This window comes from Ictalurus punctatus, chromosome 5 (assembly GCF_001660625.3).
Source record: "Ictalurus punctatus breed USDA103 chromosome 5, Coco_2.0, whole genome shotgun sequence".
NCBI classification, from domain to species: Eukaryota; Metazoa; Chordata; class Actinopteri; order Siluriformes; family Ictaluridae; genus Ictalurus; species Ictalurus punctatus.
Genome location: NC_030420.2, coordinates 13118035 through 13145558, shown reverse-complemented (window position 1 = coordinate 13145558; position 27524 = coordinate 13118035). Strand labels below are relative to the sequence as shown.

The 27524-nt window shown below is 37.0% G+C and overlaps 1 pseudogene; it reads left to right on the top strand.

Annotated features, from left to right (window-relative positions):
- Positions 1-17539, top strand: part of LOC108265171 (uncharacterized) — a 75640-nt pseudogene extending 58101 nt beyond the window's left edge.
- The last annotated feature ends 9985 nt before the right edge of the window (positions 17540-27524 follow it).

Genomic DNA, 27524 nt, shown 5'->3' with positions numbered 1-27524 from the left:
GGGAGTTAAAGCTTTCCTATATGTGTGTTATATTGGTGGAGAATATGGTTAACTAAATTTAACTATCTAAATTTTCCTTAAATACACTTGTGGAGAATTCATCAAATGAATTTAAACAGCTATTTTTCCCTACACTGTGTTGTTGTTCAATAAGTAATTGACCCTGTGCACCTCCATGGAGACCTATAAATCCTCACGTTACCTGAGTCATATACAAGTTCGCCTTATGTGTCTATATATATATATATATATATATATATATATATATATATATATATATATATATATATATATATATATATATATATATGAGAGAGAGAGAGAGAGAGAGAGAGAGAGAGATGCACACATTTATCGGCTGCATTTTTTCATAGTTCCGATGATTTAAATATCCGAAGATCAGGGACAATTGTAGCCTGTCAATCAAAAGAGGGCAGGAAAACTGATTGATTTCGTGCTGTGTGTAAAGATGAGTGCTTTTACACCAGATGCTGCAGCAGTGATGCGGGAGTTTAAGGGAGTTTAAGAGGGAATTAATTATTATTAAATTAAAAGAATGTATAAAAGGCAGAACCAGAAAAACTATCGCTATCCACCAAAGTATCTGCGAATATCACCCTTAATAATCGATTATATGGTATCAGCTGAGAAATTTATTATCAGTGCATCTCTAATATACATACACACACACACACACACACACACACACACACACAAACATACATACATACACACACGCACACACACGCACACACCCAGACACACACACACAGATACATATGTGGCTGTGGCTCAGTTGGTAGAGTGGGTTGTCCACTAATTGATGGGTTGCATGGCAGCTCTGCTACCACTGGTGTGTGAGTATGTGTGTGTGAATGGTTGAACGAGACACAATGTAAAGTGCTTTGGAACTGCTAAGGGTAAAAAAGCGGTATATAAGTGCAGTCCATAACAAATTCACATTAGTAAAATAACCTAATCCAAATCATTATAGTGTTGATCTAGAGGATGAACACCTACAGCCTACTTCAGGAAAATGTTTCAATGTCCTAAACATATATTTGTATAAACTGAGTGGTTTCTTTTGGCTCCCTAGAATTTTTGAACACCATTTAATTTGATAAAGCATGTTGAGGTAAGTTTTGCTATATCCACTTGGCCACCACCTACCAAATGGCTTGCAATTAGCTTGTTTTTGTGCCAGTCATTTTTTAACCATTTCTGGTTATATTAACTGTTCAAAGAATTTCAGTTCTCACATCAGGCGATTGTCATATACATTGGATGGAGTGAGTAATTTGATTTAGTGGACATTATGTTATCAAGCTTCAAGAGATGCAAAAACAAAAGTACAGGTAGGTAGCCAGGGGCATAACCTGGTCTGGGCATTCGGAGCTGTAGCCCGGAAGATTTTTTCCTTAGCCCCGAAGCTCCTTCCTTAGCTCCACTTGGAACAGTTTGTCACCATGTAACTTCAACGTCAGTAAAAGAAGATGGCAGTGTAATTTTATCTTCAGTGAACAGAGGCAAGACCAGTCAGACAGGGTTTACAGGAAAATATATGCAAATATTTGTCTGTTATTGAGTTCCAGTTCTCAATTCTACCAAACACTATCTCACACAATCAGTTATTATGAGGGAAAAGTAGATATATGCCGGATATATAATATGGATATATATATTTTTTTTACCAGTAAAGCGTTTGAAAGTGAAACACTAACATCCTCTCATGCTGAGCCAGGAAAAAAGGTGTATAAATGTTTATATGAGCTCCAAGTTACATGGAAACGACATGAGCAGTGTAAGGATAAGCATGATATGAGCACTTTAAAAGGTGTAACATGCCAGCTACACTCATACAATGATAGTTTGGCTAGCAACACCAAAAAAGCCTAGTCTCGTGTTAGATAGCCAATAAGTTTTATATATTGGTCTGTATATCAGTGATAACACTCAAGATAAGTTTTATGATAAATTCAACTTTTTGTCCAATTTTCACATATTTTAAGCAATTAGCCCTTACCCATGTCAGGATATCAATTACAGACTCATGACAAATCATGATCATGCAAATTCAAAAGTGTTTTTTGTCCTTGCCCTTTACACACAGTGATTTGACTGGTTTCCTTGAATCTTTTGATTACATTGTGCACTGTAGAAGGTGAAATGCCCCAAATCCTACCTATTTGCCTTTGTGGAATGTTGTTCTCAAAGTGTTATTATTTGCTTACACATAAGTTGGCACATTGGCCAGCTTTGACCAATCCTTGCTCTTGAAGGACTAGGCCTTTTTTGAAGGCTCCTTATATAGTATGATTAGATGATTGCGGCACGTGTTTAACATCACCTCTATTATTTTAACTTGTCACATCGCTATTAGTCCTAAATTGCCCCTGTCCCAACTTTTTTTCGAATGTTACGTGCATGAATTTCAAAATAAACATTTAGCTTCAAAAAACTATGCAGTTGATTAGGTAAAACATCAAATAACTTGTCTTTATCCATTTTTTTGTTTGTTTGTTTAAATACAAATCAAAGTACATTTACAAATCACTCCTCTTTGTTTTTATTAGCATTTTCCATATGGTCCCAACTTTTTTGGAATTGGGGTTGTAACTTCATGCTTATTGGTCAAATAATGATAAGATCATCATGAATTGTCATAAATGATTGCATGATTAGCAAGAAAGGTGATACATATATGATAAAAATCTAAAAATACTACAACTGTTATATCGGCTGAGCTACTCCACCTTAACCTTGGATCACTTTGTAAATCTGATGTTGGCATGTCCAGGGGAGCTTGGCAGAATCAGTAAGGTTTGACACTGAGTATGCAGTACTTGGAGCCTTGATTATGGCATCAAAATATCATCTGTTTTCTTATTTTACACTCTACTGCTTCTGCTTGTTCCTGCCCTTTTTCTTTCTATTAGTATGTTTCATCATCTTTTTGGACTGTATCACGTATCCAGATAGCTAATGTTCACTCTCTCTTACTTTCTTAATCTGCTCTTTATTTATTTGCCCACAAACATATCTTAAAGATGGAGACCAGGAGCATACCCAGTAAAGGAGATGATGTTCATGATAATGTGCCCATGGATTTTTCATCATAATTCACCTTAATGATCTTTATTTCCAAATGATCTCAGTGTTTATTTTATGTGGACTTTGCCAGTGATATAGCCCCTAGGTATAACCTTTCCTGTCCAACCCATAAACCATCCCAAGAAAGGTCGACCAAGGGGTAGGAGGGATGCTTCATGTTTACATGAACTCCAGTTTCTGCCTGCGTGGTATGGTCATAAATGCCCTTCGATGCCTTTATCTCACTGAAGGTACTGCAAGACCACCAACCAGAATGGCCACAATGCACAAGACTTCAGCCCACTCTGCTCCAGGGGAGCTGACTCAACATACTTTAAGCTCTACCAATGCAACGGCTGATAATGCTGAGCTTGCTTCATGGATCAGAACCTCCAAAAAGACAACACCAGAGCATAATATAAAGCGTCTTTACATACCTTCTTGTACTCATTGTGCACGTCTGACATTTAGCTTAATTTCATTCAATATTTAATTGTATCTTAATTACTTTCTCTATATATTCTTTCTCTATGCTTTCTCTATATATCGTAAGTGCACGGTGGCTTAGTGGTTAGCACGTTCGCCTCACACCTTCAGGGTTTGAGTCCCGCTGGGGCCATGTGTATGCGGAGTTTGCATGTTCTCCCCGTGCTGCAGGGGTTTCCTCCGGGTACTCCGGTTTCCTCCCCCAGTCCAAAGACATGCATGGTAGGCTGATTGGCATGTCTAAAGTGTCCGTAGTGTATGAATGGGTGTGTGAGTGTGTATGTGATTGTGCCCTGCAATGGACTGGCACCCTGTCCAGAGTTTACCCCGCCTTGTGCCCAATGCTGCCTGCGATAGGCTCCAGGTTCCCCGTGACCCTGAAAAGGAGTAAGTGGTAGAAGATGGATGGATGTTTTATGTATGTGTGTTTCCCACTCTTCACAAATGCATTCTAAAATTCACCAGTGGATTTATTTGTAAATCAAATTTTGTTCAGATTACTATTTCTTATCTTGGTGATGCAACATGTCAGGTATTTCCCACTCATGCTCAAGTAGACCTGACTGCAACTTGCAGAATGGGACATGGCTGCACATTTTGCCCATAAGAGTTAGGGGTTAGGGTTATGAGTAGGGTTATGGGTGAAGTCATTACATTGCCTCTAGCCAATGAGACCAGTTAAGTACAGAGTGACACATGTAGCCCCGCCAAAAAGTGCAGCCCCATCCCGTTCTGCAGGCTCCAGCCAGGACCTTCTCCTTGTGCTCAGCGTGCTTAAACTACTGCCAGAGCAACAGTATGCGCTTCTGGGTTTTGGCTTTGTTTGCTTTTTCCATGAGACTGATTTTTTTTTTTTTTTGGTTAATTTCAATTGTGAAAATTACTGCAGTGTCAAGTTTATGTGTCAACTGATAGTGTATCAGCTTTCTTAATAGGCACTGTTTCAAATGTTTGCTTGTCCAAATATGTAAAATAACAACAACAACAATAACAATTTCCATGGGGTATACTTATATGTTCACATGACTTTATATCTGGCTTCTAACATTTTCTTCTCTCACTTTAATTTTTTTCCTTATAAAGAAGGTAGTGGGGGTGTTTTCAGAAAAAAATTAAATTTGGTCTTTCACAATGACCTGAAAGGATATGGCACCTTTTGTGTTGGTAGGATTGAAGCTTTTGAGGTGCTCTCATGAAAATACTGGCATGCTCTATAAAGTTCCCTGTTGCTTGGTTCTGATGATGATGATCTGTAGGCACAGAACAATGAAGGATACTGTCAAATGTTCGGACATATTGTATTTACACCCCTTGTCAGGATTTCCAAAAGTTATGCCCTATATTTGCTGATTGTACATTTCAAATGATCTTTTGAGTGTATTCTGCAGATGATTATATTAGTCAAGCTTATTATGTGACCTAAATGTAAGTTTTCTTTTTGTAGCCAACATTAAAAAAAGCCACACACTTGACTCGATCATATTGCTTTTCTGTTTCTGTGCTTATTTGGGAAGACAGGTTTGTTCCACTACCATGGCAAAGCATATCACAAATAGGCAGTTATAGATTTTAGCAAAGCCTTGTAAAATCCCAATGCTGCCACCATTAACCATTATTGTACAAATGTTGGCAGGCTATAGGGTTGACTGTAAAATTTTTCCAAAAGGATCATTAAAGATATTTCATTATCTCCATATTGTGGAGGTCAGCCTGTCCATATATCCAGTTTACAGCTGCTGAGGGAATATGCTGCAAGTGTAGCATAATAGACCAGAAAATATCCACACTAGAAATTATGGCAAATCAATATCAGGCCCCAGTTCATCAATATAAACACCATTTCCAACAGCAGGAAGAGGCAAAAAAGCAAAGGAAAACAAATTAAAGCAAAGAGTATAAAATATAATAAAATAACACTGGTTGCTGTTCATTTAGCTGGGGCTAATCCCCAAACAAGGAGAGTATGAAACCAGATTTAGGTTGATTTTTAATTAAGGATGATTTCAAATTGTGTAGTGTAACTTTATTATGGCATGGAACACAGTGACAACTTTTTGTTGTTGTTGTTCCAGTTGTTGCTGCTATTAGATTTGCTTTTTTTGTTCTTATCTGCATATGGCACACACTCAAACTATCCTGGGGGAAGTTATCAGCAGTTTTTGTTGCAACTAAATACCAGAAAGTAAAGACACAGCTACATGATACATGAATATATTATCATGATCCGTAGCTTCTGCTTCCCGTTTAAATCCAATGTTTGTGCAACAAATTCTATGTAAGCAGTTTGCAGTTTGTTGTCATTCTGTCTTGTGTAGAATTGACAAAGTATATTCAGGCTTGTGCCTTATTAGGTTATTACACAGACATTTGAATGAAAACAAAATACATTTGGATACTGAATATAGGACAGTAGCTTGCGGGTAAGGGGACATTGCACTGGATAGTCGCTCCTCAAATAGAGGGGTTAAGATATTAACAAATGAAAATGCATTTAAAAAATATGAACAGGAACATAATGTATCTGATAGAAAACACTGAACATAGGGTAGTAGGATACTGAACAAAGGGGAGTAGGTTATAGGTAAGGGTGCATGCTAGCGTGGGAGAAAGTTAGAATATTACATACTGTTAAAAAAAATAGATAGTTTTTATGCAATGTGACCACTCATAGCACATAATGAAATTGCTTTAACTTGCAAAATTAATATAAAAACTCAACTGTCTGTGATAAAAATAATTTGTACAAGTATTAGTACAGATGGTCAATTAATAAGCTTTAGACATGCATAATTACATATTTTGCAAACATTTCATTTCTACATGTAACCTAATGCTGGTGTGGGGGGAAAAAAAGGCCATAACATAACCCATAGTTAAGCTCTCTGAATTTGCGGATTCAATTTGGGTAACAGCAGAGTGTGCATACGTAGATCATTACCACACTTGAACAAGTGCCAAGGGTCTTAACAACAGCCATATCACAGTCACATACTATCTCTCCAGCTTCAGAAACACCTTCAGCAGGATCAGCTGACCAGTGAAAAACATCTTGCACTCTCTCTGGATGCAGATCAGTGTACTCATGCCTGCCTCCATTTGTCCATCCAGTCAGCTACTGTCAAAGTTCTTTGGGGTCACTGCTTCCACTTCCCTCATGGAGCATTATGCCCTGTTGTGAATCCAAACAATAGTTTTCAATAATGAAGTAGTCTTCAGTAAGCTGCTGATAGAACAGTACCATCCCAAGAAATGTCCTTAACTTTTTTCAAGATTGGATCCCTGAGCTCTCTTCCATAATGTCAGCCTTTGTAATGGTAGTGATATCTCTCACATTGTCAGGTTCAGAAATTTTAATGACTTCTGTGAATAGTGGAATTTTTTAGTGGAGCCACCTCCAGGTAGTGAGCCTTGAAATCATCTCTAAATATTCAGTGCAAGCTGCGTAGTGTGAGCAAATACCAAAATATCATCAAGGTAGCAGAGCAAACTAAGGACATTTTGACAGGACTATTACACAGCCCTTGCAGCATCCTGTTGTACTCATACAACCCAAAAGGTGTGAGTGTGATATATTTTAATCATCTTCATGGGCATCTATGTTCTAATGCCCCATGTTTAGGTATAAGGTACAAAAAAATGCATTTGACCCTAAAACAGCCAGTGTGTTTGCAAAGTGTTAGAAAAACACTATGAGCAAAGATTTGTCACACTCCAGATTTTTTTTTAAAGTCTGTTAGAATATTTAATAAAGTCTTAGTTTTTAGCATTTATATAGCTATAATACCAACACTTAAGAAGATGGCACTGGGCCAGTAGATGACACGTAACATAGGAAGGGGAAAAGGTACATATCTCTGGGACACAGGAAGTTGCAGTTGCAGAACTTTGCACCACTTAACAACTATGTCTGTTTGTCTATTACTAAGGTAAAATATCGCTTTATATTTATTCATCACCATCTAATATTGCCTGGGATAAAATCAGAAGTGTTTTGTTGATATGGTTGTGCTGAGGTTGTGATGATTGGCACCAAACCAATTAATTCCTCTCATTCAAGCAAACAAATGCTATCATAAACGCAATTCAGCCTGGTACTTCAAGTTTGGTTGCTTTTATTTTAACACATGTTCACATTTTTGAAAGAATCCTTACTAAAAAAAACAGCTAAAGCCAGCCTAGGCTGGTTGGCTGGTCTTTGTTGGTTTAAGCTGGATGCAGCTGATTTAAGCTGGTCTCCCAGCCTAGCCAATTTGGTCAAGCAGGTCTCTCAGCCTGGCCAAGTTGGTCAAGCAGGTCTCCCAGCCTGGCAAAGCTGGTGTTCAGATGTTTTAGATGGTGGATGGGTCAGCTGGTCTCCCAGCCTGACAAAGCTGGTGTTCAGATGATTTTAAATGATGGGTCAGCTGATTTCCCCATCAAGATGGTGTTCATCTTACCTATTTACTAATTAGATTGTTTTATTAGTTATATCTACTGATAAGGGTAATTACAAGGGTAGTCAGGCAGGCTTGGTAGCATAGCTTAACTACTTATTTCAGTTGTTAATAATCTAAATTATATCTAAAAATTTTACAACAAAATCATTAAACTGGATGCACAAATAAATTAGAACATATAATCTGTAGCATGTTGTGAATCATACCAGATTAAAATATTGTCTGAACAAATAAATTCACCATAAATTGTCTGACCAAATAGTCAGCTTTTTTATTTTGAAAATTTCAGTATTCAATAGACTTGTACACAAATTACAGGTGAACCAGACATAGTCTTTATATAATAATAAATAACAACATTAGTATCATATGTAAATGTGAAGTACTTTCAGAACTGATCCCCACCTATCATTTTTTCCATTTCTGTTTAATGTGATTCTGTCAAATGTAATGAATTCTTAAATTTTATTTTGAATTCACTTAAATTGTAATTTGCCTAGCCCCCTTAAACTTTTCATTTTATATCTGTTTTTCAACCCTGTAATCCTATACACATCAGTTTAATTAAATCTTTTTTCTCAGGAAAAATAGAAGACATCATGCACAGCAAATTCATCAGTGTTGATTTCCCAGTGTTAAGGCATTTCAGAGTTAAGTGTTGAAGTTGTAGTATTAGATCTTGAGAAATTAACTCTGTCAGTGTAGAAGCTGGTTTACATCAGTGTAAAATCACAGAGTTATAGGTAATCAACACCTTCCAGTGTTATTTCCAACATCCGGGCATTTATGCAGCTCTGTCACTGAAGAATTTTCCATATGACATATTTTTTCTTACTTCGCAGAGCATGAAAAAAAAAGCAACTGGTGAGTAAAGCTACTTAAAAGTTTGCATTTGATAGACTTTCTGTGTGGAAATATATTTATATATGTACTGTTAATTAAATTATTTAGGATACAGCGAAAATGTTAACGGATTATTTGTCGTCGTTTGTATAGTTGCTAACTAGAAGCCTGTCGAACTATCTGAAACGGTCCTTAACTACTCATTACTGACCGCTATGAAAATGTGATTTAAAGTCATTTTAATGTCTGTGAGTGTATTATATAACTGTGTTTCACATTTTCTCGAACATTAAGATGTTGTGTGGTATGTCTAGACATGTTACGTCTACTTTTTTCCATGTGGTGCCTAAAAGCATGAATTTCACATTTACACCGCATTTCTGTCTCAGTGTAGGCTATTTTAATGTAATGTAAGCATAATACTTTTTGGACCACTTAATTCTATCAATTTTATTATTTGAATTATGTTTCTCAATTTCTAATAACGCATGTATTTTTCCAAAATTGCCAGATTGCTAATATTGTTTCCTTTTAGATAATATGGCAGAGAACCGAGAGGAGCCACAAGGCTAGCTAGCTAGATAGCTACTTATCTGGCAAATTGAGGTAAGGGGTTTAAAAGTATTTTAAATGCCTAGGTTTATCAGTTTTCTCACTCGACCTGGTTTTTGTTATATTTTAAGAACTTTTGTGGGGAAAAAATAACTTGTTAATTTATGTGATTAATGTTTAATGCATTAAAACATATCAAAGCAAATAAATTTTATTTTATTTGCATGTAATTTTCCCCACTTCCTGTGGCGCTGGCAGATTATGGCCATGAAATGCAATTTGTTTTATATTTTAAGGGAGTCGTGCATTATTATGTTCTCGAATATTCGCTGACAGTTTAAGTGTAAGTGAACATAACTCAAAAACGTGCGATTTCCTGTTTAAAATTAAACGTGCACCTGCGCGCGCAGCTGAATCTCGTGTGGAATTTCCATGAAGCGCATGTCGCACTCTTCTCTAAATGAAGACAATACAGAGAAAATATCAGCCAACACAGCAAGAAACAGCTGGGAAGAAGCGCTTTGAACGTTTATTTCCAGGCCAGGTATATTAACTGTTCATGTTCACTTATGTTATGAACATGTGTTTGAAGCAGGGCTGGACAGTGTGAACACTTCACTCGCATTTTCGACTAAAAATAAATGTGTGCAAACTTTGAAATGTTTTTAGGAGTACATGAGTGAATAAAAAGCATTACAAAAGCAGCCCTATTTTTATTCAACAGAAAGGTTGATAACAATAATGACTAACACTGCACTGAACCAGTGCTGTTCGCTGAAGAAGGTAAACAACATGTGATCCACTCGTCAGGGCAACGGGCACTCTAGACACCACTACCAGCAAAACGCAATTACAATGCATTATAAATGGGCTTTAATGGAAATGTTACCATGAATTCTATTACTATTGCATATAATATGCAGTAAAATAATAATGGTAACACTTTACAATAAGGTTCAATTTGTTGTATTAGTTAACTACATTACCCAGTACACTACATAAGTTAACATGAACTAACAATAAAAATACATTAACTAGGATTAACAAATGCTGTTAATGTTAATATGAACACAAACTAGCAAAATTTTAAAATAACATTATATTTAACATTAGTTAATGCACTGAATGCATCTACTAGGTTAGGGTTAGACCTAATGGAAACCGAAATCCAACCTAATCTAAACTTATGCTAACTGAAATCTCAAAACCTGCCTGCCAAACTCACATGTCGATAACATCTAAAATCAGCATTAAAATATGACGCGAATGGTATAATTATTGTTTCATATATTCATATAGCTGAAATATAGTATATTTCCATTTGTTTTGGCCAACGTGCATGTGCAGTGCTGATTGCAGGTCTCACAACGCCAACCATTTTACAGCTGTTTTTATGTAGTATTTAAGAGCAGCTGCAATGACCTTGTAAAGACCAAGCAACGACTTTCCCAACTCACACTCTTCTTTGGAATGCGGGACTTTCTTTAACATTGCCTGATGTTAGAATTTGAATTTTTCTTCCCTAGCATCTTTTGTCATGTTGGTGAAAGTCAATATCAAGGTGTGAAGAAATTTGTAAAATTGATAAATGATTTTACATTCCAAGACATTCTCACGGAAGGTAAGCTTGTTCTGCTGCTTAGAAATGTGCTGTAGATAGTCATGGATCAACTATGTTTGAGACATAAGCTGACATCAAAAGTCCACATGACTTGTCTCCATGTTTCAAAGCTGTGCTGTTTGTACTTGATAAGTTATTAAAGGGATCATGACATGATTTTTTTTTTTATCTTCCCTGAGATGTAATTATAATATTAGTAACGTTTTTTGCACAAAAAAACATATAAAATGTAGTAATTTATAAATATTTTCTATGCTGTCTCTGACTGAAACGACAATTTTTTTGTCCTTTACTGTTAAGACATCAATGTAAACACCCACGGCTACAGATCACATGCACTCTACTGTCTTCACTCCCATTGGTAGTCGCTACACCAAATCTTGCTGTAGGGTCAGTCATATACAAATGTATTTGCCCGTGTGATGTCACAAATCCTGCCACATCCAAATGAGCCGTTTTTGGAGCTTGGTTAAATAAATGCTCTTTTTGTACTAAAAAGAATGTATTAAGCTATGAAACCTGCAGGACGTTTTAATGGTACAATGATATGTTAAAAGATTAAGGACAATTTTATTTTAGATTTAGATTTCTCATGTCATGACCCCTTTTAGGTTTGACTTAAATATGAACAAATAAATTTAAATGTCTACGTTCATGCCATTGATAAAATTACTTTTCAGTTAAAAGCAAACTCGGGCTTGCAACAACTGCAGCTCTTCAAGTCTTCGATGACACAGACCCCAATGTAGAGGAGGACATCTTCCACAAATTGATTGAAGGCAGTCTACATTTATGCTTAACTGTAAGATGTCCAGAAGAAAATCTTTTTGCTGGATTGCCTGAAGGTAAATAAATTATAGAATTTCAGACATTCTTTCAAGGGCTCCAGTGTAACAATATTCTGGGGACAAAAGAAAATGTTTTTGTGACAGAGAAACAAACCCAATGTTACACTGGTGGGGCATCCTTAGTTTTACTATTATTGTTGTTGTTGTAGTACTAGATTTATAATGGAAAATCCTTGCCTTACGGCGGCAAAGAGCACTCATAGGTGCTTGATGGTTGTCTAAAAGGTGTATCTGTAGCTCTGATTTAATTTTACAGAAACAGTTTTCTCCCACAACATCCTCAACCCCCAGTACATGCACTGATACTCTTTCACTCTGTTCAACGGATCATGAAGAGACAGAGAGGGTTGGGCAGAATCAATCAGCAAGGACCAGCAGCAGAGAAACCATAGATGCTGAAAAGGAAAAACGGTGTATATATATACATATATATATATATATATATATATATATATATATATATATATATATATATATATATATATATATATATATATTTACTCATGGTTAATTTGTCCGTGTAATACATAACTTTACATCTATGTTTTAGTCTTAAATAGTCACCTGTATTATTATTATTATTACTATTATTATTATGTTTAATCAGATTGTTTTTCCAAGGCATCTTGGACAATCTGGTGGTGAGGAAGTGCTTGAACAATACCAGATAACCAAAACTTTAAAGCACAGCACCGGACGGCAGCTTGTTAATATTGTTGTCAGTCACATGGCAGAGATTCATGGGTAAGATTTCAGTGTACAGATGCAAGAAACACACACTGTTGCCCATACAGGCTTTGTATCATCTCGTGTAGAAAATAAGGCTTTTATGTTTAGCTGCACATAGTAACCTCACTGGATTTTTATACATTTTATAGGAGGATCCCCACCTGTAAGCAAAGGGAGATTTATGCCTTGGACATTGTTTCTCTTTTTCCTGCTATGAGAGACCCATATTCAACAAAGGGCTGTGTAAGAATTATACATCTTGATTTACTTGTGTAACTATCTAGTTGTGCATGTATGATATTTTCAATAACAATTTTCTGCTTTAGACTGTGTTGTAGTTGGTTTTCTGTTTTGTGGTATGACACAGTGTTCAGATGAATGTTCAGATCTTACAAAAAACATTTTCTTTTGTCTTTCTGACAGGAACATTTCTACGATCCGGACAAGGGAACGGGCTTCAGCTCCTGGCACCATAAACTTTGTCAAGGAAGAACCCAAAACATATTCTCTTGGAGATTCCTGAAAGTGGACAGCCAAATCGCTGAGGAAAGATAGACAATGGGCAACAGCTTGAAGGAGATGCATGCAAGGAGGTGGTTTCCTTCCTTGTCCACACAGCTGATGAAGCTGAACTTATGCAAAAGATGAAGGAAACTTTTAAGCATAGATAAGAACAGGTACACAACCCTGAAACATCAGCTAACATCCTTAATATCTTTCCAAGAATTTTGAAGTTGAAGGGATTGGTAAATATAACTCTCCTCTTTCTTTTCAAAAGATTAAGTGTGTATTTTATATATCTTGGCTTTTTGTATTTTTTTTTAGATTTCTTGTAAGGACACTTGGGTCATAATTACTACTTGAGACTTACTCATAGATTTATCACTCTCGCTCACAACTCTCACATGTGTCATAGTAATCATCAGACCTGAACTCTGTCACAAATAATGTCCTACTTCATTCACACATTCACGATTTCTTAGTCTATCAATCTTCTCACATGCACACTATACATTTTGGATGTAAAGTATTAATAAAATCCTAAGTAGCCTCTCGTATACTTGAAATATGCTTAATCATTAGGTAAATCAGGACTTTGCTCTGCTGTTCAATGCTGAAACATCCAACTGTTCCATGCTCAAACATCCAAGTTGTTTGAGAGGTGGGAGACCGCATTCAAGCACAAGATCATCAACAAGCCGAGTCTCTTACTTCAACTGCAGAAATTCAGTGTCTTCTCAGTGCAGCTGGGGGACAAGGATCTGAAAACGGTAGGCATGATTTGTGATGTCATAGTTTCAGATTTGCTCTGGCTTCTTGTATTGTATTTTTGGTCTGGCTCCTCAGTATTTTTGTATTTTATTGTGTGTGTGTGTATATATAATCACTCAGATTGGGACAGTGACATTTCATCTGTCCTGCTATTGTTGCATTTCCTGCCACCTTCCTCAGGGAGGAAGAAGACTAAGATCAGTCCAACGGAGGCTGTTGATAGGCTTGTGCATTTCCATAAGGTAAAACTCACAATACTGTTGCGAAGTCTTTGTGAACTGTATTATTATTATTATTATTATTATTATTATTATTATTATTAGTGGTGCTTGAAAAGCACTACTATTGTTCTTTTGCATACTTATTATAATTATAATTATAATTATTCTTCTTCCACTTTTTTTTCAGCGCATAACTAGTCCCGCACCGTTTGTCGGAGATTGACAGGTGCTATGACTTTTGGAAGAGATCGGAATGTCGGCATTCCCAGTACAGAAGCTCAAATTCTGAAAATTTCCCATAGACTTGCATTGAGTTGCGAAAGTATTGGCCCTCTAAACAGAAAGCTGTAAAAGTATTGCCTCGGTACACATTCGGCTGTAAGATGTGTTGGCACCCGATCTGTTCGGCTCTCAGAAGTATTGGCACCCTATCTGGCCGTCTCTCAAAAGTATTGGCACCCCACACGGCCAGCTCTCAATAGTATTGGCACCCCACACGGCCAGCTCTCAAAAGTACTGGCGCCCTTGACGGTCGGCTCTAAAAAGTATTGGCGCACTACACGGCCGGCTCAAACAGTGCTGGTGCCATATATGTCCGGCTCTAGAAAGTATTGGCGCCCTACACGGCCAGCTCTCAAAAGTACTGGTGCCCTTGACGGTCGGCTCTAAAAAGTATTGGCGCACTACACGGCCGGCTCAAACAGTGCTGGTGCCATATATGTCCGGCTCTTGAAAGTATTGGCGCCCCAACTGGGTTTCGCTGTGTCAAGCACCACTCACATATTCTTCAGGAAATGTACCTGTCTAGTTATAATTATAAATAATTATTCTTCTTCCACTTTTTTTTTGGCGCATAACTAGTCCCGTACCGTTTGTCGGAGATTGATGAATGAGATGTCAAATCGATCGGTTTATTGAGGAGAGGTGTGCTATGACTTTTGGAAGAGATCGGAATGTTGGCATTCCCGGTACGGAAGCTCAAATTCGGAAAATTTCCCAAAGACTTGCATTGAGTTTCGAAAGTATTGGCCCTCTAAAGAGAAAGCTCTAAAAGTTTTGCCTCGGTACACATTCGGCTCTAAAATGTATTGGCACACGATCTGTTTGGCTCTCAGAAGTATTGGCACCCTTTTGGCTGGCGCTCAAAGGTATTGGCACCCTTGATGGTCGGTTCTAAAAAGTATTGGTGCACTATATGGCTCTAACAATGCTGGTGCCCTACGCTGTCGGCTCTTGAAAGTATTGGTGCCCGTCCCTGTTTCGCCACCGCAAACGCCACTTGCATTTTCTTCAGGAAATGTACCGTTCTAGTTATTATTATAATTATTAGTGGTACTTGAAAAGCACTACTATTGTTCTCTTGCATACTTATTATTGTAATCAGTGGTGCTTGAAAAGCACTACTATTGTTCTCTTGCATACTTATTATTATTATTATTATTATTATTATTATTATTATTATTATTATTATCATTATTATTATTCCACTTTTTTTTCGGCACGTAACTAGTCCCGTACCGTTTGTTGGAGATCGACAGGTGAGGTGTCAAATTGATCGGCTTATTGAGGAGAGGTGTGCTATGACTTTTATAAGCGATCGGAATGCCAGAATTCCTGATATGGAAGCTCAAAGTCGGAAAATTTCCCATAGACTTGCATTGAGTTTCAAAAGTATTGGCCCTCTAAACAGAAAGCTCTAAAAGTTTTGCCTCCGTACACATTCGGCTCTAAAATGTATTGGCGCACAATCTTGTCGGCTCTCAGAAGTATTGGCACCCTATCCGGCCGGCACGCTAAAGTATTGGCACCCTGCACGGCCAGCTCTCAAAAGTACTGGCGCCCTTGACTGGCACTACACGGCAAGCTCTAACAGTGCTGGCGCCCTATCTGTCCGGCTCTCGAAAGTATTGGCGCCCTACGCTGTCGGCTCTCGAAAGTAGCCGACATCCCAGTACGCCCATCCCTGTTTCGCCACCACAAGCACCACTCACATTTTCTTCAGGAAATGTACCGGTCTAGTTATTATTATTATTATTATTATTATTATTATTATTATTATTATTATTGGTGTTGTTATTATTGTTATATACTTGAAGGAATCAATCACCCAAAAATGTAAATTTGCTGATAACGTACTCATTCTCAAATCAGTCATGATGTATGTGACTTTCTTTCTAAATTCGAGCTCTGCAGGACAGTAGAATACAAGTGAATGGGTGCCATCACTTTGAGAGTCCAGTTAGACAGCGTCACAGTAATCCACACGACTCCAGTCAATCAAGTTATGTCTTCTGACATGAATCGATATGTTTTCGTGAAAATCAAATTGCTAATCAAAATGCTTTTAACTTTTAATATGTTCCGCTTCTCAGCTCTTTGAATAACTGTTCTTTTATTACTGTGCCACTGTCTAAATGTACATTTTGGACTCTCAGAAAGATGGCACCCATTCATGTGCATTCTATTGACTTACAAAACTCGAATTTTTTGAAAATTCTTGTTGATTTCTTCATGTTCAGATGAAGAAATAAAGTCATATAAATCTTGGGTGGCCTGAGGGTGTATCAGCAAGTTTTCTTTTTTGGTTGAAATATTCCTTTTATGAAGTTGTCCTGAAGTTGCCAGTAAACATGCCAGTAAACATCATAATCATAAAATCATAAAGAATGATACAAACTGGTTTTATTTTGCACATATTGAATTAAGAATGTTTGATGTGTTTCTTAATTATGATATCACATTTTTCATCACAAAGTCTGAATATGTTACGGACTACATTTCATGGATTTCATTTTACAGATTTCATCATTGCACATCATAATTGGTGTATTTTTTATTTTTAATCAAATTTTTATTGTTGTTTTTTTTTTTCCTAGTCATCCACCAGTTGTCACGTATCGTGACATAAGGAAGATAGGACGGATGCAAACGCAGTTTAACAGTTTTATTGATGAGAGACACAGGCAGGTAAATCCAAAACGCGGTATATATACAAACATAATCAGCGTCATAATGGCTGATGGCAATTCAGACACATGTGAAACAACAACCAATGACAGAACAGGGAGGAGACATAACAAATGCACATGTCGAAATGTCACGATTGTCAACAATGAAAAAGCAGGTGCTCACGCACCATGCTCGGCATGCGTGCTCACATGCTCCGCAGCACGCTGCTTAAAGGGGAAATTGTGATACCAGTATTGAAGCCCATCTCCATGCCAGGAAGGGCCGCCAGCCATATATACTGGCATTAGGAAGGATCAAGGTCAGGATTGACAAGATTAACTCTTCAAAGTCCACTATGCGTTCAACCTGTCGTATGAGGAAGCCCTTGTCAACATCTTTACCTTCCTGCAGACTACAATCTACAACATTGATGTTGGTCTTACCAGTAAGTCTCCCAGAGTAAAGGAATTGTGTGCCAAGCTTTTGAACTAGGTTAAATGTTAAAGTGTTTCTGTTGTCAAAGTCTGCATGCAAATAGCCACTAGAGTCACGCACAGGTTCTATCCTTTGTTAAAGTTTAAGTTGTTATGTGTGCTGTCACGAACCGAGGTTGAGGCAGAAGCAATCACAGATATATTAACGTTTATTAAACAATTAAACAACAAAACAAAGGCACGAAGACAACTTGGCATAACACTGTGGCATGAAACAAAACACCATGACATAGAAGGCAGATGTCTAAGACAATGAAAGACAGAGAAACAGTGCAGACAATGACTATATATACACACACAAGAGTGCTCATTAACAGAACATGAATCAGATGCAGGTGGTCATGTGACTTGTAGTGCAGTGCAGTGGCTGATGGGAACTGGAGTCCAGAGAGATACATGACATGCGCAGGGCGGCTGTAGCCGACAGTTTTGTGGACAAACTTTTCACAGAACATTTCTCAGAGCATCCCCATGCACTTAAAGTACATATATGTGACTTGGGTGAACTTGTCAAAGCCCAGAGTTTGAAGTTCTACAGGCCTTTTGATATACAGTGTCCATATGGGTCAGATGATGGTGAATATATTATACCTCAATTCATGCTGGTTTGTTACATCTAAGATACTGTGTTGAAATTAAAAGTTCAACTTGATACAGCAACTGATATGTTAGCTTCTTTTATTGATGAGTACACACATTTTAAAGGTATGCATTTTTAGTAATACAGGGTGTAGATTACATTTAATTACCTCAATCTGGGTATGAACACTAGTGTTGAAAATAACTCCCTTAGTGTTGAGCTATTGACACGTTTAGTGTAGATTCAACAGTTGCATAGTGTAAATGGAGCCCCTGAGGAGTAAAAAACTACACCAATGGTGTTAACAGTGAACACTTTCATAGTGTTGAAAAGCACTGTGAGTGTAGAAAAAATAACACTACTTAAAGTGTAAATTTAACTCTATTTAGTGTAGACCTATATAAAATCTGGATAAGTGTTAATTTTCATACTCACTGTGAAAATAACACTTTAAATTTCACTGTGTGTGATCAGTTAATCAAACAGACTGTCAATCAGATCAATCAGTGATTCTTTAGCATTTTTTTTTAATACAGTGAACTAGTCTATATGTTACCCAGCCAAAATCAGCAGTTAAGTCTGGTTAACTAAGGCCAGCCTGACCAACATTGACCATCCATTACCAGCCTAACCATCTAAGACCAGCTTGAAGAAACACTGACCAGCTAAGATCAGCTTAAACATCTCAGACCAACCTGACCAGCTAAAAAAAGTGGCCAAAACCCCTCTAAAACCAGCCTGCTCTATCAGCTATGACCAGGCTAGGAGGCCAGCTAAGACCAGCCAACCAGCTTAGGCTGTTTTTTTCAGCAGGGATATTAGAGCATCTTTAATGGTGTGAGCATTGAGCCAACAAAATCAGTACAGAATCTCAGATCTCCTGATTATATTATATGATTTCTGGAGATGCATGACAAGAGTTGATATCAATGTCGGACAGTCCTAAGTCATGCAGTATGGAGCAATTTGAGCGATGTAGCTGGCTATGAACACTACACTTGCCAGATTGTGTAGGGGTAGTGGCTGCTAAATTCTGGCTATTTTGGCCTGAAGACTTGCTCATTCTGCTTTAAAGGTACTTTAACACTGTCTCTCAGAATCTAACAGTAGCTGTGAAAGTCTTCCAAAGCCATGCAGGAAAAACGTCAGTGATTAAAGCATTTAGCATGCTGCACATCTGTGGCCAACAGCATGATGCATCCCGACACATCGCAAAAGGTACCACAGACCTCACTGTGTTTGGTCGAATGTTGGGTTCAATATCTGATAGCTGATTTCTGCTCTAACACACTCTCCAAAGATCAAGGACCCAATCAATTGGCTCAGCTTAGCACAATTGAGGTGAGGCTGATGTTGGTGCAAGGGGAACTGTGTTTGATGTCCTGAAAGAGACGTACCAGTACTGACCTCTTGCTTTAAGGTGGTGACACTTGGGCTAGATTTGTTTGGATAGATGAATATGCGCATCCTCTAATATTTATTAAAACCTCTCCTTATCAACTGCTTACTCTCTGAACCTTCCACTCTAAAGTACATAAGAGCTTTACATCTGACTTCAATATCAGACTTAAATTATTTTATTAATTAATTAGTTAAATTAGTTAAATTAATTGAGAAGCTGTTCTTTGTCTGTGGTGGCTAAATCTGATGCATTCCCAATGCTATGCATTGATGAACTGCTTGATCGGTTAGATGCAGCTCGCTTTTATTTGACACTGGATTTAACCAAGGGGTATTGGCAGATTTCCTTGACTCCAATATCCTGAGAAAAAGAAATGTCATTTTCCAATCCATTTGGGTTATACCAATTTGTCACCCTTCCGTTTGGAGCCCCAGTGATGTTTCCACATCAGAGAGAGATACTTTGTATATATTGTAACCTTAGTTTTGACAGGTATAGGTCAAAGGTCAAAAAGATACACATTATAACTCTCTATATCTAGATCAAAGGTCATGATCATAAAAATATTTATAGTTATGTTAAACCGGGATCAAATCCATTCGTGAGACAAACGTTACCATACATGGTACGGCCATATGTATTCCAGACACCCACACACATTGCACACATGGTCTTTCTTTTCACATAGAATATGAAACTCTCTGAGGTAGGTCATAAAAATATATATAGTTATGTTAAATCTGGATCACATCCATTCGTGACACAAACGTTACCATACTGGGTACGGCCATATGTTTTCCACCCACACACGTTGCACACATGTTCTTTCTAATACTCTGTGGTAGGTCATAAAAATATATATAGTTATGTTAAATCTGGATCACATACATTCGTGACACAAACGTTACCATACCTGGTACGGCCATGTGTATTCCACCCACACACGTTGCACACATGGTCTTTCTAACACTCTGAGGTAGGTCATAAAAATATATATATAGTTATGTTAAATTGGGTTCCCATCTATTCCTGACACAAACGTTACTATACATGGAATGGCCATGTGTATTACACACAGACATCCAAACAAAAATATGACACACACAAACACACTTTATTTTCACATTATTTAAAAGGAATTTAAGTGTTATGTACTAAATGACCATAATTATGAACACAAGCTGTTAAGTTGACAATCATTTTTAAAATTACGTTTCTCCATATAGATTGTCTGCAGTAGAATGCAGTCTTTTAAACCAGAAAAAAATGACTGCCTTTAAGTTTTATAACAATAGTAAGTAAAATCCAGTGTGATTTACATTACAAATCTCATACGTAACATCTCTGCAGGATTTATAGACGTTAAAGCACTGAATGAAATGAGCAATATAGATAAAAAACACTCTGTGTCTACTACTTTGATCTCTCTCATAGAACTATCCACAGTCCGAAGGCTGTGGAGCTAGAAGGCTACGTGTGCGAATGACAAAAGATTTTAAAAAATAAAATAAAAAAATGTATCAATACATGAAATTAGATTACACAATGTAGTTGAGGTTTACATGAATAAGCAGAAATGTAATCATGCTTATCTTTCCTATAGCACAAATGAAAAGCCCTCTCTAGATGAGCAGATTTGTCAAATGAAACTTTTTCCTTCTTATCCACTGCTACGGTAAACTAAAGAGTAGATATTCAAATTACACTGCTAAATATGACTAGCATTAGCTACGTGTAGTAGTGCAAAATAGTCCATCAAATGTATTAGCAGGTGTAGCCTATACACGAGTCCACCATTGGTCATATCACAATTGAGAACATGCCCCAAATTCATTACTTTAGTAGAATTTAATTGTAAGTGAAATGATACTCACATTGTAATGTCCTTAGTATTTGTTCAGTCTACAGGTCCTCTAACACTCTGTTAAATTAATAAATGTAAATGTACTACGACGTAAATTTTGTTTTAAATCAATTAACGTAGAAATTACACACAATATTAAGTTGATGTAATTATCAACATTATTATGTCAACACAACTCATCAAAATAATGTGTACAACTTTAAATATTTAATTAATTCAATAAATTAGAATTTTTATCTTGCAACCACACATTAAATTTAGATTGTGGGGGTTTGTTTTGCATAGCTCCGCTGTTAGAAAATACATGATGGTTGAATGTGAACATAAATGAGCAGAATGTAAGCTTGTGAAATAAATGAAACTTTATTGATTGCACGTTTGAGAAAATGGCATGACTTTGAATAAAATTTACTGAAATAAATACTGTAAAACATTGATATACCCGAAGAAATGTAAAAAAAAAAAAAAAAGAAAAGAAAAGAAAAGAAAAGAAAAAGTTTTTACATACCTTCTAAATAGGTACCTTTAGGAGGTAAACGTTTTAAAGACGGTGTTTTATAAGAAACGCGCATATTACATGTCTTCTAAACCTAACCCTTTAGGATGTAAAATGTTTAAAGTGTTGCTTAAAAGAATCGAGAGTTTTGTTTAAACTAGAAGACACATTTTCCGGGCGATGTCTTGTAGGCCTATACACACTGTCCTACACATGTGTTTTCCCGGGGTGACAGTTCTGTAGATAGTGTAAATTTTACATTTATGAGCTCTGGTGACAGTGTCTGAAGTGTGTGTGTGTATGTGGGCGTGTGGGTGTGCGTGCGTGTGTGTGGGTGTGTTAGAGACAGAGAGAGAGTCATGTGTTTCTTGGGGGTTTGCTGACCAGAATGCTTACAGTGTGTTTATGTTAATGAATTAAGGGACGAGTCGTGTGTTTCAGGGTTTGACGATCCCTACCAATGTGTACATTTGTGGTTTAAGTGAATCGTTGTTTCTGAAATTACTTCTGTGGTAATTATCAGTTTGTGTAACTAATCTATCAGAAAATACTAGACCTGGTGACTGAATGTGGTAGATGTATTAGAATTTTGAACATGTTATGCATGTGTAACTCCCTATGTGTATGATCTATGTGTAATCCTTCTGTCAAGAAATGAACAGACTGAGGTTTGTGAAATAATTGAACTATTTATTGGCTACGTTGTTGAGAAAAACATTGTGATGTGTAAAACATTTCTACATTCCTTCAAAGCTGTATGATGTCGTTGTTCTCTTTTACTGAAAGAAAGGTCAAAACCATCGGTGTTATTCGTTGTGGAGACTGAAGTGACAATATGTCTGAAGAAAATGAAAATATGTATTACACATCTTACCTTCTAACCAGGTTATTTTAAGGGTGAAAAAACCTTTTTTAAAGACGGTGTTTTAAAAGAGTCGTGCATTTTGTTTAAACTATGAACAAGATTTTAGAAAATGGTTCGCCAACGAGGATACTTACACAGAACTGTCGCTAAATACATAAGCTTTTGTCTATGCTTTGACATCCCATGTCCCAGCAGTACGTTTATGACCTCTGGTAACCATGTGGGTGTGTGGGGGTGGGTGTGTTAGAGAGAGAGAGAGAGAGAGACACACAGGTGTTCTTTTGGGGGTTTTGCTGACCAGAATTCATTCAAATGTGTTTGTTAACGAATTAAAGGGAGTCTTGTGTCTCAGTGTTAAAATAATGGTTAAGATGTCGTAGTTAAAACACAGAAGAAACTCTGCAACTATCTGTTACAATGTCTGCTCCGAGAAATCCTAATACCCTTAGATGATTGCTGTGTATTCACAAACAAGAGGACCTGTTGAAATGAGAGAGGACCTGACTTTTGCTCCAAATTTAAAAAAAAAAAAAACCAAGAGGTTAGTTTGACAATTTATTAACGAAGGTAATGTAAAGACGTTGTTGTTTGACCCTGAGCAGGGCGTCAACAACTACAAAGATCGTTTCTTAAGTCCGAGGGTTTAGTTAGGAGGTAGAAAAACATTTAAAGATGGTGTTTTAAAAGAAACGGGTGTTTCATCCTTAATGGTAAAAAAGAAAAATGGTTGTACTCCAATATGAAATAAAACTATGAGTATAAATAAAAAAAAATATGAGTACACGCTGAGTACATTTCTGTTCCACAGTCTATAAGGATCCCCAAACTTCATGTAGTGTGAAAAATATATACACCCTCCGTGACTACGTTACTTAAGGTTTAAACATTTTAATTTTGTGATGGCTGCAAGACAAAACAGTTGTGCATTTGGTATCTGGTGATTTTAGAATTAGGCCCCAAATGTCAAATATGTTTTGTGAATTGTTTCGTCAGGCAAAGATCACGATGGTATGGAAAGAGTATACAAGAGTAATTGGGGTGATCTAATGCTTAGGACTTGTACAGTACTTCAACTCGGGAACGTCCCACCATGACGTTCAGAGAGCCATTATCTAAGGTACACGTATATATAATATAGATCAGATCACCAGTCTGTCTTTACCCAGTCCTGATCTGGGGGTTCGGGGTGGGGGGGATAGCGGTTCGGGGGGAGGATAGTTCAGGCATATTTCCAACAGAACAGAATATTAGACATTTAGTGTAAACTAGTGTAAAAAATAAATAAATAAATAAATAAAAATCTCTGAAATATTTCAGTGAAAATAGTGGTCCATATTTAATGCATTATGTTAGAAATGATAGTACAGTCTTTGTTGATCAGTTACCAACTCATACTTTATAATAATTTGTTTAGGAGCATCTGAATCTGGCAAATAACTTTTATTTCATTTAGGCATACAATAAAAGTTAATAAAAAATTAGGAAGAAATGACTTGTGCACCGTCTTTAAAGCACCGTCTTTAAAACGTTTACCTCCTAAAGGGACCTATTTAGAAGGTATGTAAAAACTTTTTTTTTCTTTTCTTTTCTTTTTTTTTTTTTTTACATTTCTTTGGGTATATCAATGTTTTACAGTATTTATTTCAGTAAATTTTATTCAAAGTCATGCCATTTTCTCAAACGTGCAATCAATAAAGTTTCATTTATTTCACAAGCTTACATTCTTTTATGTTCACATTCAACCATTATGTATTTTCTAACAGCGGAGCTATACAAAACAAACCCCCACAATCTAAATTTAATGTGTGGTTGCAAGATAAAAATTCTAATTTATTGAATTAATTAAATATTTAAAGTTGTACACATTATTTTGATGAGTTGTGTTGACATAATAATGTTGATAATTACATCAACTTAATATTGTGTGTAATTTCTGCATTAATTGATTTAAAACAAAATTTACGTCGTAGTACATTTACATTTATTCATTTAACAGAGTGTTAGAGGACCTGTAGACTGAACAAATACTAAGGACATTACAATGTGAGTATCATTTCACTTACAATTAAATTCTACTAATGTAATGAATTTGGGGCATGTTCTCAATTGTGATATGACCAATAGTGGACTCGTGTATAGGCTACACCTGCTAATACATTTGATGGACTATTTTGCACTACTACACGTAGCTAATGCTAGTCATATTTAGCAGTGTAATTTGAATATCTACTCTTTAGTTTACCGTAGCAGTGGATAAGAAGGAAAAAGTTTCATTTGACAAATCTGCTCATCTAGAGAGGGCTTTTCATTTGTGCTATAGGAAAGATAAGCATGATTACATTTCTGCTTATTCATGTAAACCTCAACTACATTGTGTAATCTAATTTCATGTATTGATACATTTTTTTATTTTATTTTTTAAAATCTTTTGTCATTCGCACACGTAGCCTTCTAGCTCCACAGCCTTTGGACTGTGGATAGTTCTATGAGAGAGATCAAAGTAGTAGACACAGAGTGTTTTTTATCTATATTGCTCATTTCATTCAGTGCTTTAACGTCTATAAATCCTGCAGAGATGTTAGGTATGAGATTTGTAATGTAAATCACACTGGATTTTACTTACTATTGTTATAAAACTTAAAGGCAGTCATTTTTTCTGGTTTAAAAGACTGCATTCTACTGCAGACAATCTATATGGAGAAACGTAATTTTAAAAATGATTGTCAACTTAACAGCTTGTGTTCATAATTGTGGTCATTTAGTACATAACACTTAAATTCCTTTTAAATAATGTGAAAATAAAGTGTGTTTGTGTGTGTCATATTTTTGTTTGGATGTCTGTGTGCAATACACATGGCCATTCCATGTATAGTAACATTTGTGTCAGGAATGGATGGGATCCCGATTTAACATAACTAGTAACGTTTGTGTCAGGAATAGATGGGAACCCGATTTAACATAACTATATATATTTTTATGACCTACCTCAGAGTGTTAGAAAGACCATGTGTGCAACGTGTGTGGGTGGAATACACATGGCCGTACCAGGTATGGTAACGTTTGTGTCACGAATGGATGTGATCCAGATTTAACATAACTATATATATTTTTATGACCTACCTCAGAGTGTTAGAAAAACATGTGTGTGCAACTTGTGTGGGTGGAAAACATATGGCCGTACCAGGTATGGTAACGTTTGTGTCACGAACGGATGTGATCCAGATTTAACATAACTATATATATTGTTGGCTCAAATTTAGCCTATTACCCAAAAACATTTAAAACTCAACTTAGAAGCCAATACTCACATCTACCTCTGAGCCCAGTTGGAGATAGAAAAAATACACCAGCCGTGAGTGAGAAGAAGCAAGGGTCCAGCTTTATTGTTCCATTCCACCACACGAGATCCACACCAATGAGAATTCTCAGAAGTGATCCCCATACCCTGAGCTTAAGCTCCAGTATTTATACTGTATTTACACACTAGATAACCCATATGTTTCCAGAAAAGGCCTATTTCACTTACACATAGAATCAGAACCCAGGCATTTCTAATAACCCAGAAAATAAAAACCCAGAGTTTTGAATTACACAGAGAATCAGAAACCAGGATTCTCATTTACCTTAGGTGGTCAGAAACCAGGATTCTCAATTACCTTAGGTGGTCAGAAACCAGGATTCTCAATTACCTAGGGAAATAAAATGACGTAGACAAGACGACTAAACAACCGGGAGGGACCTTGGTCTTATCGTTATCTCGAGGGGGGGGGGGGGGGGGGGGCAGTTTGACCCAGCCACCCTTATAACTGGCTCTCTTCATGGTTCTCTAAAAATTAAGGCTTTCCTTGCGAGACGAGAATCTTCACCATCTGAATCATGAGTAAGTTATATTTTTCTATTTTTCCTGTATTTCTCGTTTATAATTTATTTTCATATTTGCACTATATTTCTTATTTTATATATATTTATACTACTTGAAAAGCGGTTTACTGTACTTCCAACTTCTTAATATCATTACTGTTCTACTGTCCTGCATATCCTACTATTCTGTTTTTTATAGAGTTTCTCTATTACTATAAGATATTATTAAAGTTATTCATGTGTGTGTATGAGGAAGAGAGAGTGTGTGCGTATGTTGTGTCTACTTGCCCGCCCTTGACTGTACGAGTGTGTGTGTGTGTGTGTTTTAGCACTCCTCAGCTCGTACACTTCTTTCGACTTTTTGACTAACAACCCATAAAGATCTTTAGAGTGTTTCACCACTCTATCCACCTCTGACTAAAACCGCTTCTGTATGTCTAGGTGCCGGTGCCCGTCGTCAGTCCCCTCTCTCTCCGTTACTGGACCTGGATCTGGATCTGGATCTGGACACTCATTACCAGCTTGTGCATCTCACGGCTGATATCATGATGCTACTTAACTATCTTCGCAGCACCCCCCCTAAGAATAGAGACCCGGGGTTCCCCCCTCTTCTTCGGTACAGAATCTGCCCCACGAACGTGCGTGTTGACGCCTCTACACAGTCAGAACCAGAACCCCCCTCTAGCTTCCAATCCGAGGATGATGTTGTCTTCTCTGGTCCGGGCCCTGACCATCCGTCCCTCTTCTCACCCACCAGTCCGCCCGACTCTCAGTGGTCCGTTCACTTCACCCACCCTGATTTCCCCATGTCCCCAGGACGCACCCCATTTTCTTCCCCCTCTTACTCTCCTCCAGACTACGCACCCACCCGTCCTGTGAATTACCAATAAAATTACATTTTTACTCATGTTTATT